Source organism: Nycticebus coucang, chromosome 22 (genome assembly GCF_027406575.1).
Source record: "Nycticebus coucang isolate mNycCou1 chromosome 22, mNycCou1.pri, whole genome shotgun sequence".
NCBI lineage: Eukaryota > Metazoa > Chordata > Mammalia > Primates > Lorisidae > Nycticebus > Nycticebus coucang.
The window spans coordinates 41,591,763-41,611,758 of NC_069801.1; the positions used below are offsets into that span (position 1 = coordinate 41,591,763).

General features: G+C 39.2%; 1 pseudogene; it reads left to right on the forward strand.

Moving 5' to 3' along the window:
- The first annotated feature begins 3,380 nt into the window (after positions 1–3,380).
- LOC128575574 (non-histone chromosomal protein HMG-14-like) lies at positions 3,381–3,687 on the forward strand (annotated as a pseudogene).
- Positions 3,688–19,996: the final 16,309 nt, after the last annotated feature.

Below are 19,996 nucleotides of genomic sequence, written 5' to 3' on the forward strand. Positions count from 1 at the left end.
TTAGGGGCAGCCAGCTTCTGTTGCCTATGAACCCTGAATTTTGCTCTGCTTGCTAAGACCTTGTATGAAGTCACAAAGAGGGCAGATAAAGAGGCCCTAGTGTTAGGACCCGCCCCCTCCCACCCCCCCCTAGGAAAAAGCATTCCAAGCCATTAAAAAAAAAAACTAATAATAGTTCTGGCACTTGGCCTCCTGGACTTAAATAAACCTTTCACTTTGTATGTATCAGAGAAGGAAAAGACAGCAGTAAAAGTTTTAACACGGACCCTGGGGTCATGGACTTACCCTGTTGGATACTTGTGTAAACAATTAGATGAAGTAGCTAGAGGCTGGATGCCCTATCTAATAGCTCTAGCAGCAATAGCTCTACTTGTATAAGCTGATAAACTAACTTTAATATAAAACCTGATTAAACTTTATTTGTGGATAGTAGCAGTTTTATAAATGCCTTTGGTCATTGAAAAGCAGAAATTATAATACTCATCAGGGCTCTGAAAAAGGACTATTAAACTCAGCTGGAAAACAAAGTATCACCAAGAAATATAAAACTTATTGAAGGCTATGTGGAAACCTAGCAAGGTGGCAGTAATGCATTGCAAAGGACAGCAAGAAAGACAAAGACATGTTATTTCAAAGAATACTAAAACTGATGCAGAAGCATGCCAGGTAACAGAAAGCCAACGTATATTTTCAGCCCTACTACCTTGGGTCCCAAATGTAACACCAGTATACAGTAAAAAAAGAAAAAAATGAAGTGGTTAACACAAGAGCAAACATTATATAGTTGGATGCATTTACCAGATGGAAGAATAGTTGTGCCAAAATTATTAAAAACTACTGTAGTGCAGGCTGTACACGAGTCCACCTATCTAGGATACTCTGCTTTGGAATGACTACTAGGAAAGCAAACCTGGCAAGAACAATAAGTTGAAAATGTGTCACCTATAGCCAATTTAATGCCAAACAAGGCCCCCATCTGCCACCAGGTATTCAAAGTGTATGTGAACTTTACTGAAACACCTCCAAACAGAAGAAATAAATATCTGCTGGTATTTACATGTACTTACTCAAGATGGGTCAAAGCTTTTCCTTCTCAAAGTGAAAAAGCCAAAGGAGGTACACATTTTCTACTTAGAAAAATCATCCCTAAATATGGCCTGCCTTTTCACATAGGCTCTGACAATAGACTTGCTTTTGTGGCTCCATCTCTAAAGTAGAAAGTAAAATACAACACCTTGTGTATTCCACAACTTCTCTGCCATTAGGAAGGAAATCAAATTTAATTGCCCTACCCACTGTTTGGACAGAATCTTGAGGTTAAGTTAAATACCTAACTCCTTTAACATCACGGACTTATAAAGAAGCTTGACTAGGGGCGGCACCTGTGGCTCAAAGGAGTAGGGCGCCAGCCCCACATGCTGGAGGTGGCGGGTTCAAATCCAGCCCCGGCCAAAAACTGCAAAAAAAATAAAATAAAATAAAATAAAGACGCTTGACTGAGATTTTGTATACAATTTTCTTTTTTCCCCTGAGTTTGAAGTTAAAATAAAAAGAACCAGTAAGTAAGAGAAAGAAAGATGTGTAGAAAGACGTGGATATGAAGATGTACTTTTGGTAAGGAAGCATAAAAGACAAGAGAAAAACTTTGTGTAGAAAAGAAATCTTGTGTGAAAACTTTTTGTCTTAAAGTAACTGGTAATTTTAAAAAAGAAAATTTAAGATGAAAATAAAGAAATTTAAAACGTTGAAAGATGGAGCATGTAAGTCGTGAAAGTTTGTGAGGAAGAATGTAAGAAGAATTTTATATGTAATTAAGTTGATTATAATAAAAAAGAAATCTCTAGTTAAAACAACAAAGTTGTCTGTTCTCAGTTCATAAGGTTTGAAGCCTCTTTCAATCTACCATTATAAAATTAACACAAAGTTTGTTAAATTGTTTTTCTTTTTGCCTGCTAAAAACTGTGGTTACTATATTATGAATGGCCTTAAGATAAGGTACCAGTGCTCAGCAGAAGACCCAAGGTCAGTTACTCATTTGGAACTAAAGAAAAAAAAAAGTCCTCTTAACTTTTTGAAACAGCAGCCACTTTTCTTTCTGAATTAGCATTGCTCTGTCTGGCTCTTATAGTAGCTGGACATAATCTTAAGATTCAACAAACTTCTACCATGTTGGAAATTAACTGGGAACTACATGCTGCCTACAGGCCACAGAGTTCTAAGAAGGTCTAAAAAAGGAATAGAACATTAAAAGCTAGTATAAAGAAAATATGCCATGAATCTAAACTTCAGTGGATCCAGGCTTTACCATTAGCATTGTTTAAAATCAGATGTACTCCTATTAAAAGAACAAGGTACTCACCTTATAAAATACTATATCCCAGGCCTCCTCCCATGTTAAGAAATTTACCAGGGACCCCGAGAAAACCAGGAGAAACAGAACTGACTTTCTAACCAACTAATATCACTGGGAAAAATAATGAAAAAAAAAATTCAGAATGGGTGAATAATAGATATCCTATTAGTTTATCTCCCCCAGTCCATCTCTGTTCTCCAGCTAACTAGGTGTGGTTTAAAGGTTGGAGCCCAAGCCCACTGAAAACACAGTAGAAAGGCCCCTACTTAGTGATCCTGTCCACACCAACAGCAGTGAAGGTAGGTGGCATTCCTGCCTGAATACATCACTCATGTGTGAAATCAGCCAGTGATGAGAGGAATGGATAGTCCAATGACACCCAGAGCATCCCCACCACCTTACTCTGAGAAAACAGTCTACAGCCTTTGGAGCTGACTGGTCTACGCACGGCAGAAACTTGAAGATGAGCAGCAGTGGCATGGGACTAATTCTTTGCTTTGGACTTTTTCACCTTTCTTCTTTAATCTTTAACCTTTTAAACAAAACAATTTTCAGCCCAGAATTCTGTATCCTGCTAAACTAAGCTTCAAAATTGATGTCAAAAATCAAATCTTTTGTGGATATGCAAACACTGAGGAAATTCACCATAATAAGACCAGCTCTACAGGAAATACTTACACCTATTCACATAACTGAACATCACTATGGACTACCAGCAATGTAAACTCCCAGAAGCTAGAAGTCAAAACATGGCTTACACAATGGCTCAAAGGATGAAACTATGCAACAACTCTTCACAAAGTAAGATAAATAGAACACCATCACATTTATCAATTCTCTCAATAAATGTACACGAATTAAATTCCTCACTGAAGAGGCACAGGCTAGCTGATTGGATTAAAAAGCATGAGCCGGGGTTCCCAATCCAGTTCCATCTGGTTCTCCCACCACCCCCGCCACAGGCTAGGGCCAGGGGAAGAGTGGCAGCAGCCAGGCAGCACTACTTTGTGAAGGTTCTTGGTGTGCCATGCCCCACAGGCACCCAGTCAGCTCTGCTGAAGGAGCACGGAAGGAAGAGCCCAAGAGGAGGGCGGCGCGGTTGCCAGCTAAACCTGCTCCTGTGAAAGTGGAAATGAAGCCAAAAAAGGCAGCAGCATGGGATAAATATTCAGACAAAAAAATGCAACCAAAGGGAAAAGAGGAGCAAAGGGAAAGCAGGCTGAAGTGGCTAACCAAGAAACTAAAGAAGATTTACCAACAGAAAATGGAGAACTAAAACTGAGGAGAATCCAGCTGCTGACGAAGCAGGAGAGAAAGAAGCTAAGTCTGATTAATATCATATACCATGTCTTACTAGTGGTCCCTGTCTCCCTTCTTGTACAATCCAGAGGAATACTTTTATCAACTGTTTTGTAAATGCAAGTTTTTTAGTAGCTCTAGAAACATTTTTAAGAAGGAGGGAATCTCACCTCATCCCATTTTATAAGTATAAATGCTTTTTTTTAAGAGGTGAAATCATTTGCTGGTTGTTTGTTTTTTGGTACAACCAGAAAATAGTATGGGATGTTGAATTATGGGAGGCTTTGACTGTCTTAGGTGTGAGCTTAACATTCCATAGAGGGGGTTAGTTTTTATATCCTGTAATACAAAGCATACTAAATGGCAATATGGAGTCCCAGTCCTGCATTTAATGTGTGAACATTTTAAATTACTTCTATTCCCATGTACTAGAATTGTTTCCTAAAGAAAACCACTCCCATGATCATGGCTCTCCCTGTGAGCATTGTGTACACTCTGTAACATCTTTGGTTGTGGTACTCCTGGTTTCCTAATAACTTTGTTACTGTGCTGTGAAGGACAAAAAAATCTAAGCATGTAGCATATATGGTAATAGAGTGTGAATTGGTGGGACTAACCTAATAGCTTATCAACATTTGAAGATACTGGTACTTGGTATCCTCTTAAGGAAAATTTGCCTCCAAATTTTAATCTGGAAAGTCACTGGAATAACTGTTTTAAAAAGAACTACAATAAATGCCTTTTTAGATTTGGGGTACATATGTTAAGAATGGTGTATACAGGCAGAGAGCAAGATGGCGGCCGAGTAACAGCTTCCTTGCATCTGGGCACTGTGAGTCTGAGGAGATAAGACTCCAGGCATCTCTGGCTGGTGGGATCTGCCTATAATCATCCCTTTGAGGATACAAGAAGTCAGCAAGTGACTTCTGGACCCCAAGAGGAGGACAAAAACATTGGAAAACTGGCAAGTAATTGCACGTGTTCGATCGGTCTAATCTCGCCGACAGCTGTAAGTGCAGTAGCAGCGAGACTACAAACCAGAAAGGCCTTACCTGTGAACTGTTTTGGTGTTTCTGGACTTGGCACTCAGTTGAACTGCCTTGGGGAGAACTTGAGCAGGAGTGCAGAGAATTTTGGGCATTGTTTGGGACCCCAGACTGAGCTGCTGAGCCAGATGGACGGAGCTAATAGTATTTGGCTGTGGGCCGCAGGGAGCCATTGTGAGAGAACTGCCCCAACAAGGTCCACCCTAGGGGTTGCAGAGCAAGGATCAGACGGGACCTAGTAACCTAGTGACTGAACAGCCTAAAGATGGGGTCTGAGCCACCTTACAGCCCTAACCCTCAGGGGCAGAGTGAGACCGGTTTTGGCACATTGGGTAAGTGGATAGCCACTTCACTGGTGATTCCAGCAACAAGCACTTTCCTGGGAAAGCTTCTTCTTAGCAAGTTTAGAAGCTTAAAGTGCCTTTTAAGAGGGATGAAGAGAGACATAGGGTGTCTACCCTATGGGGTTTGAGAAATCAGCTGAAGCCTCCAGTTGTATCAGCATTGTAATTAATATCTCATACCCCAGAAGACTACCTGTTGCCCAGACAATATTCAACAAGATATATATACTGCTTCATTTTTGGTTGTTTTTGTTTTGTTTGTTTTTTGTTAATTTTGATGTTCTTCTTGTTGTTTTGTTTTTTAATTTCAACCTTTTCAGTACAGATTTTTCTTTTTTTTCTACAGTTTTCTAGTATAAATACAATTTCCCATTGCTGCCTTTTTCAATAACTAGAACTTCAGTTTTGCTAGTGTTTCTACCTCTATTATTTGGTTTTTCACCCAGTTTTATCCTGTGAAGTTTTCTGTTTGCTTGTTTTGGTTTGATTTATAGCATTTTTGTCTTTCCTCTCTACTTGGTGGAGGTGGGGTACTGTGTCTGATCAAGTTAGCAAAGAGTTGCTGACCTCAAGGGAACCACCCAAACGGAAAACCCCAAAGGCTAGTGTTTTTTAAGGTTGTGTCAAAGTACCCTACTGTACACCTATATTGCTCTGTCTCCCTCTTTCTGTGCCTCTCTTCTTTTTGTCAATATATAGTTCACCCACCCCTTGTCCTCTCTCTATTTTCTTTTTGTTCTTTCCTTCTTTCTTTCATCCCTTCTTGCTTTTCAACCTTTTCATCCTTCTGGTTCTATACCAAAAGGACTCATCAAAACCTAAGTACACAGGCACGAGAACTTAAAGAGCAAAAGGAAGTGAAAGGAAAATTAGGGCAAGGAAACAGATAAAAGAAATCACTCATGAGGAAGAATCAGCAGAAAACTTCAGGCAACATGAAGAACCAGTCCAGAACAACCCCTCCAAGGGACCATGAGGTAGCTACTGCAGAGGATTCCACCTATAAAGAAATGTTAGGAATGACAGAAAGGGAATTTAGAATACACATGATGAAAACAACAAAGGAAATGATGGAAACAATGAAGGAAATTACTAATAAAGTGGAAAATAACCAAAAGGAAATCCAAAACCAGAATCACATAAGAGATGAATGATATGAAGAATATAGAAAGGATATAGCAGAGCTGAAGGAACTGAAGCAGTCAATTAGGGAACTTAAAGATGCAATGGAAAGTATCAGCAACAGGTTAGACCACGCAGAAGAAAGAATTTCAGAGGTAGAAGACAAAGTTTTTGAGATAACTCAGATAGTAAAAGAGGCAGAAAACAAGAGAGAGAAAGCAGAACGTTCACTGTCAGAATTATGGGACTTTATGAAGCGTTCCAACATACGAGTTATAGGAATTCAAGAAGGAGAAGAAGAATGTCCCAGAGGAATGGAAGCCATACTAGAGAATATTATAAAAGAAAATTTCCCAAACATCACCAAAGATTCTGACACACTGCTTTCAGAGGGATATCGGACCCCAGGTCGCCTCAACTCTAACCGAGCTTCTCCAAGACACATTGTGATGAACCTGTCCAAAGTCAAGACAAAAGAAAAGATTCTGCAAGCTGCCAGGAGTAAGCACCAGTTGACCTACAGGGGCAAATCCATCACAGTGACCACAGACTTCTCTAATGAAACTTTCCAAGCAAAAAGACAATGGTCATCTACCTTTAATCTACATAAACAGAACAATTTCCAGCCCAGAATTCTGTACACTGCTAAGCTAAGCTTCAAAATTGACGGAGAAATCAAATCATTTACGGATATACAAACATTGAGGAAATTCGCCACAACAAGACCAGCTCTACAGGAAATACTTCAACCTGTTCTGCACACTGACCACCACAATGGATCAGCAGCAAAGTAAGAACTCAGAAATCAAAGGACAGAACCTAACCTCCACACTGATGCAAAAGATAAAACTAAGCAATGGACTCCCACCAAATAAGACGAATAGAATACTACCACACTTATCAATTATCTCAATAAATGTTAATGGCTTGAATTCCCCACTGAAGAGACATAGATTGGCTGACTGGATTAAAAAACACAAGCCATCTATTTGCTGTCTACAAGAAACACACCTGGCTTCAAAAGACAAATTAAAGCTCCGAGTCAAGGGTTGGAAGACAATTTTTCAGGCAAATGGAATTCAGAAGAAAAGAGGAGTTGCAATCTTATTTTCAGATACATGTGGATTTAAAGCAACTAAAGTCAAAAAAGACAAAGATGGTCACTTTATATTGGTCAAGGGAAAAATACAACAAGAAGACATTTCAATTCTAAATATCTATGCACCCAATTTAAATGCTCCCAGATTCTTGAAGCAGACCTTACTCAGTCTGAGCAATACGATATCTGATAATACCGTCATAACAGGGGACTTTAACACATTTCTTACAGAGCTGGACAGATCCTCTAAACAGAAATTAAACAAAGATATAAGAGATTTAAATGAGACCCTATAACAACTGTGCTTGACAGACGCATATAGAACACTCCACCCCAAAGATAAAGAATATACATTCTTCTCATCACCCCATGGAACATTCTCCAAAATTGATCATATCCTGGGACACAAAACAAATATCAACAGAATCAAAAGAACTGAAATTTTACCTTGTATCTTCTCAGACCATAAAGCACTAAAGGTGGAACTCAACTCTAACAAAAATGCTCGACCCCACCCAAAGGCATGGAAATTGAACAATCTTCTGTTGAATAACCGATGGGTGCAGGAAGAAATAAAACAGGAAATCATTAACTTCCTTGAGCATAACAACAATGAAGACACAAGCTACCAAAACCTGTGGGATACTGCAAAAGCAGTTTTGAGAGGAAAATTCATCGCGTTAGATGCCTACATTCGAAAAACAGAAAGAGAGCACATCAATAATCTCACAAGAGATCTTATGGAATTGGAAAAAGAAGAACAATCTAAGCCTCAACTCAGTAGAAGAAAAGAAATATCCAAAATCAAATCAGAGATCAATGAAATTGAAAACAAAAGAATCATTCAGAAAATTAATGAAATAAGGAGTTGGTTTTTTGAAAACATAAATAAAATAGATAAACCATTGGCCAGACTACTGAGGAATAGAAAAATAAAATCTCTAGTAACCTCAATCAGAAATGATAAAGGGGAAATAACAACTGATCCCACAGAGATACACGAGATCATCTCTGAATACTACCAGAAACTCTATGCCCAGAAATTTGACAATGTGAAGGAAATGGATAAATATCTGGAATCACACCCTCTCCCTAGACTCAGCCAGGAAGAAATAGAGCTCCTGAACAGACCAATTTCAAGCACCAAGATCAAAGAAACAATAACAAAGCTTCCAACCAAAAAATGCCCTGGTCCAGATGGCTTCACTCCAGAATTCTATCAAACCTTCAAGGAAGAGCTTATTCCTGTACTGCAGAAATTATTCCAAGAAATTGAGGAAGAAGGAATCTTCCCCAACACAGTCCATGAAGCAAACATCACCCTGATACCAAAACCAGGAAAAGACCCAAACAAAAAGGAGAATTTCAGACCAATCTCACTCATGAATATAGATGGAAAAATTCTCAACAAAATCCTAGCCAATAGATTACAGCTTATCATCAAAAAAGTCATTCATCATGATCAAGTAGGCTTCATCCCAGGGATGCAAGGCTGGTATAACATACGCAAGTCCATAAACGTTATCCACCATATTAACAGAGGCAAAAATAAAGATCACATGATCCTCTCAATAGATGCAGAAAAAGCATTTGATAAAATCCAGCATCCTTTTCTAATTCGAACACTGAAGAGTATAGGCATAGGTGGCACATTTCTAAAACTGATTGAAGCTATCTATGACAAACCCACAGCCAATATTTTACTGAATGGAGTAAAACTCAAAGCTTTTCCTCTTAGAACTGGAACCAGAAAAGGTTGTCCTCTGTCACCTTTACTATTCAACGTAGTGCTGGAAGTTCTAGCCAATACAATTAGGCAAGACAAGGAAATAAAGGGAATCCAAATGGGAGCAGAGGAGGTCAAACTCTCCCTCTTTGCTGATGACATGATCTTATACTTAGAGAACCCCAAAGACTCAACCACAAGACTCCTAGAAGTCATCAAAAAATACAGTAATGTTTCAGGATATAAAATCAATGTCCACATGTCAGTAGCCTTTGTATACACCAATAACAGTCAAGATGAGAAGCTAATTAACGACATAACTCCCTTCACCATAGTCTCAAAGAAAATGAAATACCTAGGAATATACGTAACGAAGGAGGTGAAGGACCTCTATAAAGAAAACTATGAAATCCTCAGAAAGGAAATAGCAGAGGATATTAACAAACGGAAGAACATACCATGCTCATGGACAGGAAGAATCAACATTGTTAAAATGTCTATACTTCCCAAAGCAATCTACCTATTCAATGCCATTCCTATCAAAATACCAACATCGTACTTTCAAGATTTTGATAAAATGATTCTGCGTTTTGTATGGAACCGGAAAAACCCCATATAGCTAAGGCAGTTCTTAGTAACAAAAATAAAGCTGGGGGCATCAGCATACCAGATTTTAGTCTGTACTACAAAGCGATAGTGCTCAAGACAGCATGGTACTGGCACAAAAACAGAGACAGAGACACTTGGAATCGAATTGAAAACCAAGAAATGAAACTAACATCTTACAACCACCTAATCTTTGATAAACCAAACAAGAACATACCTTGGGGGAAAGACTCCCTATTCAGTAAATGGTGTTGGGAGAACTGGATGTCTACACGTAAAAGACTGAAACTTGACCCACACCTTTCCCCACTCACAAAAATTGATTCAAGATGGATAAAGGACTTAAACTTAAGGCATGAAACAATAAAAATCCTCCAAGAAAGCATAGGAAAAACACTGGAAGATATTGGCCTGGGGAAAGACTTCATGAAGAAGACTGCCATGGCAATTGCAACAACAACAAAAATAAACGAATGGGACTTCATTAAACTGAAAAGCTTCTGTAGAGCTAACGAGACAATAACCAAAGCAAAGAGACAACCCACACAATGGGAAAGGATATTTGCATATTTTCAATCAGACAAAAGCTTGATAACTAGGATCTATAGAGAACTCAAATTAATCCACATGAAAAAAACCAACAATCCCATATATCAATGGGCAAGAGACATGAATAGAACTTTCTCTAAAGATGACAGACGAATGGCTAACAAACATATGAAAAAATGTTCATCATCTCTATATATTAGAGAAATGCAATTCAAAACAACCCTGAGATATCATCTAACCCCAGTGAGAATGGCCCACATCACAAAATCTCAAAACTGCAGATGCTGGCGTGGATGTGGAGAGAAGGGAACACTTTTACACTGCTGGTGGGACTGCAAACTAGTACAACCTTTCTGGAAGGAAGTATGGAGAAACCTCAAAGCACTCAAGCTAGACCTCCCATTTGATCCTTCAATCCCATTACTGGGCATCTACCCAGAAGGAAAGAAATCCTTTTATCATAAGGACACTTGTACTAGACTGTTTATGGCAGCTCAATTTACCATTGCCAAAATGTGGAAACAGCCTAAATGCCCACCAACCCAGGAATGGATTAACAAGCTGTGGTATATGTATACCATGGAATACTATTCAGCTATTAAAAAAAAATGCAGACTTTACATCCTTCGTATTAACCTGGATGGAAGTGGAAGACATTATTCTTAGTAAAGCATCACAAAAATGGAGAAGCATGAATCCTATGTACTCAATCTTGATATGAGGACAATTAATGACAATTAAGTTTATGGGGGGGGGAAGCAGAAAGAGGGATGGAGGGAGGAGGGTGGGGCCTTAGTGTGTGTCACACTTTATGGGGGCAAGACATGATTGCAAGAGGGACTTTACCTAACAATTGCAATCAGTGTAACTGGCTTATTGTACCCTCAATGAATCCCCAACAATAAAAATAAATAAATAAATAAATAAATAAATAAATCTTCCAACCAAAAAGTGCCCTGGTCCAGATGGCTTCACTCCAGAATTCTATCAAACCTTCAAGGAAGAGCTTATTCCTGTACTGCAGAAATTATTCCAAGAAACTGAGGAAGAAGGAATCTTCCCCAACACATTCTATGAAGCAAACATCACCCTGATACCAAAACCAGGAAAAGACCCAAACAAAAAGGAGATTTCAGACCAATCTCACTCATGAATATAGATGGAAAAATTCTCAACAAAATCCTAGCCAATAGATTACAGCTTATCATCAAAAAAAGTCATTCATCATGATCAAGTAGGCTTCATCCCAGGGATGCAAGGCTGGTTTAACATACGCAAGTCCATAAACGTTATCCACCATATTAACAGAGGCAAAAATAAAGATCACATGATCCTCTCAATAGATGCAGAAAAAGCATTTGATAAAATCCAGCATCCTTTTCTAATTAGAACACTGCTGAGTACAGGCATAGGTGGCACATTTCTAAAACTGATTGAAGCTATCTATGACAAACCCACAGCCAATATTTTACTGAATGGAGTAAAACTCAAAGCTTTTCCTCTTAGAACTGGAACCAGACAAGGTTGTCCTCTGTCACCTTTACTATTCAACATAGTGCTGGAAGTTCTAGCCAATACAATTAGGCAAGACAAGGAAATAAAGGGAATCCAAATGGGAGCAGAGGAGGTCAAACTCTCCCTCTTTGCTGACCACATGATCTTATACTTAGAGAACCCCAAAGACTCAACCACAAGACTCCCAGAAGTCATCAAAAAATACAGTAATGTTTCAGGATATAAAATCGATGTCCACAAGTCAGTAGCCTTTGTATACACCAATAACAGTCAAGATGAGAAGCTAATTAACGACACAACTCCCTTCACCATAGTCTCAAAGAAAATGAAATACCTAAGAATATACCTAACGAAGGAGGTGAAGGACCTCTATAAAGAAAACTATGAAATCCTCAGAAAGGAAATAGCAGAGGATATTAACAAATGGAAGAACATACCATGCTCATGGATGGGAAGAATCAACATTGTTAAAATGTCTATACTTCCCAAAGCAATCTACCTATTCAATGCCATTCCTACTAAAGTACCTACATCGTACTTTCAAGATTTGGAAAAAATGATTCTGCGTTTTGTATGGAACCGGAAAAAACCCCGTATAGCTAAGGCAGTTCTTAGTAACAAAAATAAAGCAGGGGGCATCAGCATACCAGATTTTAGTCTGTACTACAAAGCCATAGTGGTCAAGACAGCATGGTACTGGCACAAAAACAGAGACATAGACACTTGGAATAGAATTGAAAACCAAGAAATGAAACTAACATCTTACAACCACCTAATCTTTGATAAACCAAACAAGAACTTACCTTGGGGGAAAGACTCCCTATTCAATAAATGGTGTTGGGAGAACTGGATGTCTACATGTAAAAGACTGAAACTGGACCAACACCTTTCCCCACTCACAAAAATTGATTCAAGATGGATAAAGGACTTAAATTTAAGGCATGAAACAATAAAAGTCCTCAGAGAAAGCATAGGAAAAACACTGGAAGATATTAGCCTGGGGGAAGACTTCATGAAGAAGACTGCCATGGCAATTGCAACAACAACAAAAATAAACAAATGGCACTTCATTAAACTGAAAAGCTTCTTTTCAGCTAAGGAGACAACAACCAAAGCAAAGAGACAACCTACACAATGGGAACGGATATTTGCATATTTTCAATCAGACAAAAGCTTGATAACTAGGATCTATAGAGAACTCAAATGAATCCACATGAAAAAGGTCAACAATCCCATATATCAATGGGCCAGAGACATGAATAGAACTTTCTCTAAAGATGACAGACGAATGGCTGACAAACACATGAAAAAATGTTCATCATCTCTATATATTAGAGAAATGCAAATCAAAACAACCCTGAGATATCATCTAACCCCAGTGAGAATGGCCCACATCACAAAATCTCAAAACTGCAGATGCTGGCGTGGATGTGGAGAGAAGGGAACACTTTTACACTGCTGGTGGGACTGCAAATTAGTACAACCTTTCTGGAAGGAAATATGGAGAAACCTCAAAGCACTCAAGCTAGACCTCCCATTTGATCCTTCAATCCCATTACTGGGCATCTACCCAGAAGGAAAGAAATCCTTTTATCATAAGGACACTTGTACTAGACTGTTTATTGCAGCTCAATTTACAATCGCCAAAATGTGGAAACAGCCTAAATGCCCACCAACCCAGCAATGGATTAATAAGCTGTGGTATATGTATACCATGGAATACTATTCAGCCATTAAAAAAAATGGAGACTTTACATCCTTTGTATTAACCTGGATGGAAGTGGAAGACATTATTCTTAGTAAAGCATCACAAGAATGGAGAAGCATGAATCCTATGTATTCAATTTTGATATGAGGACAATTAATGACCATTAAGGTTATGGGGGGGAAGCAGAAAGAGGGATGGGGGGTGGGGTCTTAGTGTGTGTCACACTTCATGGGGGCAAGACATGATTGCAAGAGGGACTTTACCTAACAATTGCAATCAGTGTAACTGGCTTATTGTACCCTCAATGAATCCCCAACAATAAAAAAAAAAAAAATGTTCATCATCTCTATAGATTAGAGAAATTCAAATCAAAACAACCCTGAGATATCATCTAACCCCAGTGAGAATGGCCCACATCACAAAATCTCAAAACTACAGATGCTGGCATGGATGTGGAGAGAAGGGAACACTTTTACACTGCTGGTGGGACTGAAAACTAGTACAACCTTTCTGGAAGGAAGTATGGAGAAACCTCAAAGCACTCAAGCTAGACCTCCTGTTTGATCCTGCAATCCCATTACTGGGCATCTACCCAGAAGGAAAAAAATCCTTTTATCATAAGGACACTTGTACTAGACTGTTTATTGCAGCTCAATTTACAATCGCCAAAATGTGGAAACAGCCTAAATGCCCACCAACCCAGGAATGGATTAACAAGCTGTGGTGTATGTATACCATGGAATACTATTCAGCCATTAAAAAAAGTGGAGACTTTACATCCTTTGTATTAACCTGGATGGAAGTGGAAGACATTATTCTTAGTAAAGCATCACAAGAATGGAGAAGCATGAATCCTATGTACTCAATTTTGATATGAGGGCAATTAATGACAATTAAGGTTATGGGGGGTAAAGCAGAAAGCGGGACGGAGGGAGGGGGGTGGGGCCTTGGTGTGTGTCCCACTTTATGGGGGCAAGACATGATTGCAAGAGGTACTTTACCTAACAATTGCAATCAGTGTAACCTGGCTTATTGTAACCTCAATGAATCCCCAACAATAAAAATAAATAAATAAAGTAGAATCAAATACAAAAAAAAAAAAAATACAGTAATGTTTCAGGATATAAAATCAATGTCCACAAGTCAGTAGCCTTTGTATACACCAATAACAGTGAAGATAAGAAGCTAATTAAGGACACAACTCCCTTCACCATAGTTTCAAAGAAAATGAAATACCTAGGAATATACCTAACAAAGGAGGTGGAGGACCTCTATAAAGAAAACTATGAAATCTTCAGAAAGGAAATAGCAGAGGATATTAACAAATGGAAGAACACACCATGCTCATGGATGGGCAGAATCAACATTGTTAAAATGTCTATACTTCCCAAAGCAATCTACCTATTCAATGCCATTCCTATCAAAATATCAACATCGTCCTTACCTCTTTCATGTTACATAGATGGAGCTGGAACATATTCTTCTTAGTAAAGTATCTCAAGAATGGAAGAAAAAGTACCCAATGTACTCAGCCCTACTATGAAACTAATTTAGGGCTTTCACATGAAAGCTATAACCCAGTTACAACCTAAGAATAGGGGGAAGGGGAAAGGGAGGGGAGGGAGGGCGGAGGGAAGAGGGGGGTAGAGGGAGAGGGATTAGTGGGATAACACCTGCGGTGCACCTTACAAGGGTATATGTGAAACTTAGTAAATGTGGAATGTAAATGTCTTAGCACAATAACTAAGAAAATGCCAGGAAGGCTATATTAACCATTGTGATGAAAATATGTCAAACGGTCTATGAAGCTAGTGTATGATGCCCCATGATCATATCTATGTACAGAGCTATGATTTAATTTAAAAAAAGAAAGAAAAGAAAAATACCAACATCGTACTTTCAAGATTTGGAAAAAATGATTGTGCGTTTTCTATGGAACCAGAAAAAAACCCGTATAGCTAAGGCAGTTCTTACAAATAAAAATAAAGCTGGAGGCATCACCATACCAGATTTTAGGCTGTACTACAAAGCCATAGTGCTCAAGACAGCATGGTACTGGCACAAAAATAGAGACATAGACACTTGGAATCGAATAGAAAACCAAGAAATGAAACTAACATCTTACAACCACCTAATCTTTGATAAACCAAACAAGAACATACCTTGGGGGAAAGACTCCCTATTCAATAAATGGTGTTGGGAGAACTGGATATCCACATGTAAAAGACTGAAATGGGACACACCTTTCCCCACTCACAAAAATTGATTCAAGATGGATAAAGGACTTAAATTTAAGGCATGAAACAATAAAAATCCTCCAGGAAAGCATAGGAAAAACACTGGAAGATATTGGCCTGGGGAAAGACTTCATGAAGAAGACTGCCATGGCAATTGCAACAACAACAAAAATAAACAAATGGGACTTCATTAAACTGAAAAGCTTCTGTACAGCCAAGGAGACAACAACCAAAGCAAAGAGACAACCTATACAATGGGAAAGGATATTTGCATATTTTGAATCAGACAAAAGCTTGATAACTAAGATCTATAGAGAACTCAAATTAATCCACATGAAAAAAGCCAACAATCCCATATATCAATGGGCAAGAGACATCAATAGAACCTTCTCTAAAGAAGACAGACGAATGGCTAGCAAACATATGAAAAAATGTTCATCATCCCTATCTATTAGAGAAATGCAAATCAAAACCACCCTGAGATACCATCTAACTCCAGTGAGAATGGCCCACATCACAAAATCTCAAAACTACAGATGCTGGCATGGATGTGGAGAAAAGGGAACACTTTTACACTGCTGGTAAAAGTGGGACTGGTGGGACTGCAAACTAGTACAACCTTTCTGGAAGGAAGTATGGAGAAACCTCAAAGCACTCAAGCTAGACCTCCCATTTGATCCTGCAATCCCATTACTGGGCATCTACCCAGAAGGAAAAAAATCCTTTTATCATAAGGACACTTGTACTAGACTGTTTATTGCAGCTCAATTTACAATCGCCAAAATGTGGAAACAGCCTAAATGCCCACCAACCCAGGAATGGATTAACAAGCTGTGGTATATGTATACCATGGAATACTATTCAGCTATTAAAAAAAATGGAGACTTTACATCCTTTGTATTAACCTGGATGGAAGTGGAAGACATTATTCTTAGTAAAGCATCACAAGAATGGAGAAGCATGAATCCTATGTACTAAATTTTGATATGAGGACAATTTATGACAATTAAGGTCGGGAGGGGAAGGAAAAGCAGAGAGAGGGAAGGAGCGATAGGGGTGGGGCCTTGGTGTGTGCCACACCTTCTGGGGGCAAGACATGATTGCAAGAGGGACTTTACTTAACATGCAATGAGTATAACCTGGCTTATTGTACCCTCAATGAATCCCCAACAATAAAAAAAAAAAAATGGTGTATACAAATTGAAATGTCTGTACTGATGCTCAACACAACCAATAAAAAATCTCAACTACAAAAACAAACAAACAAACAACAACAAAATAAAAACATGAGCCATCCATATGCTGTCTCCAAAAAACTCACCTAACTTTAAAGGAAAATCAAGACTCAGGATTAAGGAACGGAAAATAGGATTTCAAGCAAATGGAAATCAGAAAAAAGAAAGGGTTGCAATCTTATTTTCAGATACAAGTGGATTTAAAGCAACTAAAGTCAAGAAGGATAAAGATGGTCACTTTATACTGCTCAAGGAAAGAATACAATAGGATGTTTCAATTTTTTTTTATTTTTTTTATTTTTATTTTTATTTTTTTGCAGTTTTTGGCCAGGGCTGGGTTTGAACCCACCACCTCTGGCATATGGGGCTGGCGCCTTACTCCATTGAGCCACAGGCACCACCAGGATGTTTCAATTTTTAAATATTTATGCACCCAATTTAAATGCTCCCAGATTTATGAAACAAAGCTTGATTGGTCTGAGCAATATAATATCCCATAATACCATAATATCTAGGGACTTTAACAGAACTGGACAGATCCTCTAAACCAGGGGTCCTCAAACTGCGGCCCACAGGCCACATGAGGCAGTGTGACTGTATTTGTTCCTGTTTTGTTTTTTTACTTCAAAATAAGATATGTGCAGAGTGCATAGGAATTTGTTCATAGTTTTTTTTTTAAACTACAGTCCGGCCCTCCAACGGTCTGAGGGACAGTGAACTGGCCCCTTGTTTAAAAAGTTTGAGGACCCCTGCTCTAAACAGAAACTAAACAAAGGCACTAAGGACTTAAATGTGACCCCTAGAAAAAATGGGCTTAATAGACATATACAGAACATTCCATCCCAAAGATAAAGCATATACATTCTCATGTCAGCCCATAGAACAGTATCCAAAATAGATCATATCCTAGGATACAAATCAAAGCTGAATGAATTTGAAAGAATAGAAATTATACCTTGTATATTCTCAAACCACAAGGCTCTAAAAGTGGAATTCAATCCCAACAAAAATATTCATCCCCACACAAAGGCTTGGAAACTAAACAACTTTATGATGAATGACAATTGTGTCCAGGAAGAGATAAAGAAGGAAATTTTCAAATTCCTCAAATATAACAACAATGAAACTACAAATTACTAAAACCTGTGCAATACAGCAAAAGCAATGTTAAGAGGGAAATTTATCACATTAGATGCCTACATCTGAAAAGCAGAAAGAAAGTACATCAACAAACTTATGAAACATCTTATGGAAATGGACAAAGAAGAACAAACCCAGCAGAAGAAAAGAAATGACCAAAATTAAATCAGGGATTAATGAAATTAAAAACAAAAGAATCATTCAGAAAATTAATAAAACATGGCTCAGCGCCTGTAGCTCAAGTGACTAAGATGCCAGCCACATACACTAGAGCTGGCAGGTTCAAATCCAGCCCAGGCCTGCCAAACAACAATGACAACTACGACCAAAAAATAGCCAGGCAATGTGGTGAGCACCTGTACTCTCAGCTACTTGGGAGGCTGAGGCAAGAGAATCATCTAAGCCCCGGAGCTGGAGGTTGCTGTTAGCTGTGACACCACGGCACTCTACCCAGGGCAACAGCTTGGGGCTCTGTCTCAAAAAAAAAAAAAGAAAGAAAGAAAGAAAGAAATGAAACAAAAGTTGGTTCTTCAAAAAAAAAAAAAAAACAAAATTGATGAACCTTTGGCCAGATTAACTGAATACAGAAAAATAAAATCTCTAATAACTTCCATTAAAATGATAAAGGGGAAATAACAACAGATGAGTAGAGATTGTGAATACTATAAGAAACTCTATGCCCAGAAATTGGACAATGTGGAGGAAATGGACCAATACTTGGAATTTCACCCTTTCTCTAGACTTAACCAAGAAGAAATAGATTTTTTGTTTTTTTGAGACAGAGCCTCAAGCTATCACCCTGGGTAGCGTGCCATGGTGTCACAGCTCACAGGAACCTCCAACTCTTGGGCTCAAGTGATTCTTCTGCCTCCGTCTCCCAAGTAGCTGGGACTACAGGTGCCCGCCACAATGCCCGACTAGTTTTTGGTTGCAGCCATTGTCATTGTTTGGCGGGCCCAGGCTGGATTCAAACCCACCAGCTCAGGTGTATGTGGCTGGTGCCTTTGCCACTTGAGCCACAGGCACTGAGCCAAGAAATAGATTTCTTGAACAGAACAATTCCAAAGACCAAGATCAAAAAAACAATAAAAAGAAAATACCCTGGTCCAGATGGCTTCACATCAGAATGCTATCAAACCTTCAAAGAAGAGCTTATTACCCATACTGCAGAAATTATTTCAAAAGTTGAGAAGGAAAGAATCTTCCCCAATGTATTCTATGAAACAAATGTCACGCTGATACCAAAACAGGAAAAGACCCAAGTAAAAAGGAGACTTCAGACCAATTTCAGATGAAAAAACTCTCAATAAATTCTAGCCAATAGATTATAGCCATACATTTAAAAAATTATACATTACGGGAGGCGGAGCAAGATGGCAGCCGAGTAACAGCTTCCTTGCATCTGGGCACCGTGAGTCTGGGGAGATAGGACTCCAGGCGTCTCTGGCTGGTGGGAACTGCCTATCATCACTCCTATGAGGATACAGGGAGTCAGCGAGAGACTTCTGGACCCCAAGAGGAGGACTAAATCTGTGGAAAACCGGCAAGTGGTCGCGTGTGTTCAATCCGTCTAAACCCGCCCACAACTGTAAGTTCAGTAGCAGCGAGACTGCAAACCAGAAAGGCCTTACCTGTGAACTGTTTTGATGTCCTTGGACTTGGCACTGAGTTGAACTGCCTTGGGGAAGGCCTGAGCGGGAGTGCGAGAACTTTGGCCGTTGTCTAGGGCCCCAGTCTGAGCCGCTGAGCCAGACGGAGCTAATAGTGTTTGGCGGTGGGTCACACGGATCCATTGTCAGCGATCTGCCCCGGCAAGCTCCGCCCTCAGGGTCGCAGAGCTAGAAACGGGTGGGAGCTGGTAACCCAGCAACCAAGTAGCCTAAGGGTGGGGTCTGAGCCGCCTTGCAGCCCTAACCCTCAGGGGCAGAGTGAGACCGGTTTTGGCACACTGAGTAAGTGGATAGCCACTTCAGCAGCAATTCCAGCAAGAAAGCTGGGAAAGCTTCTGCTCAACAAG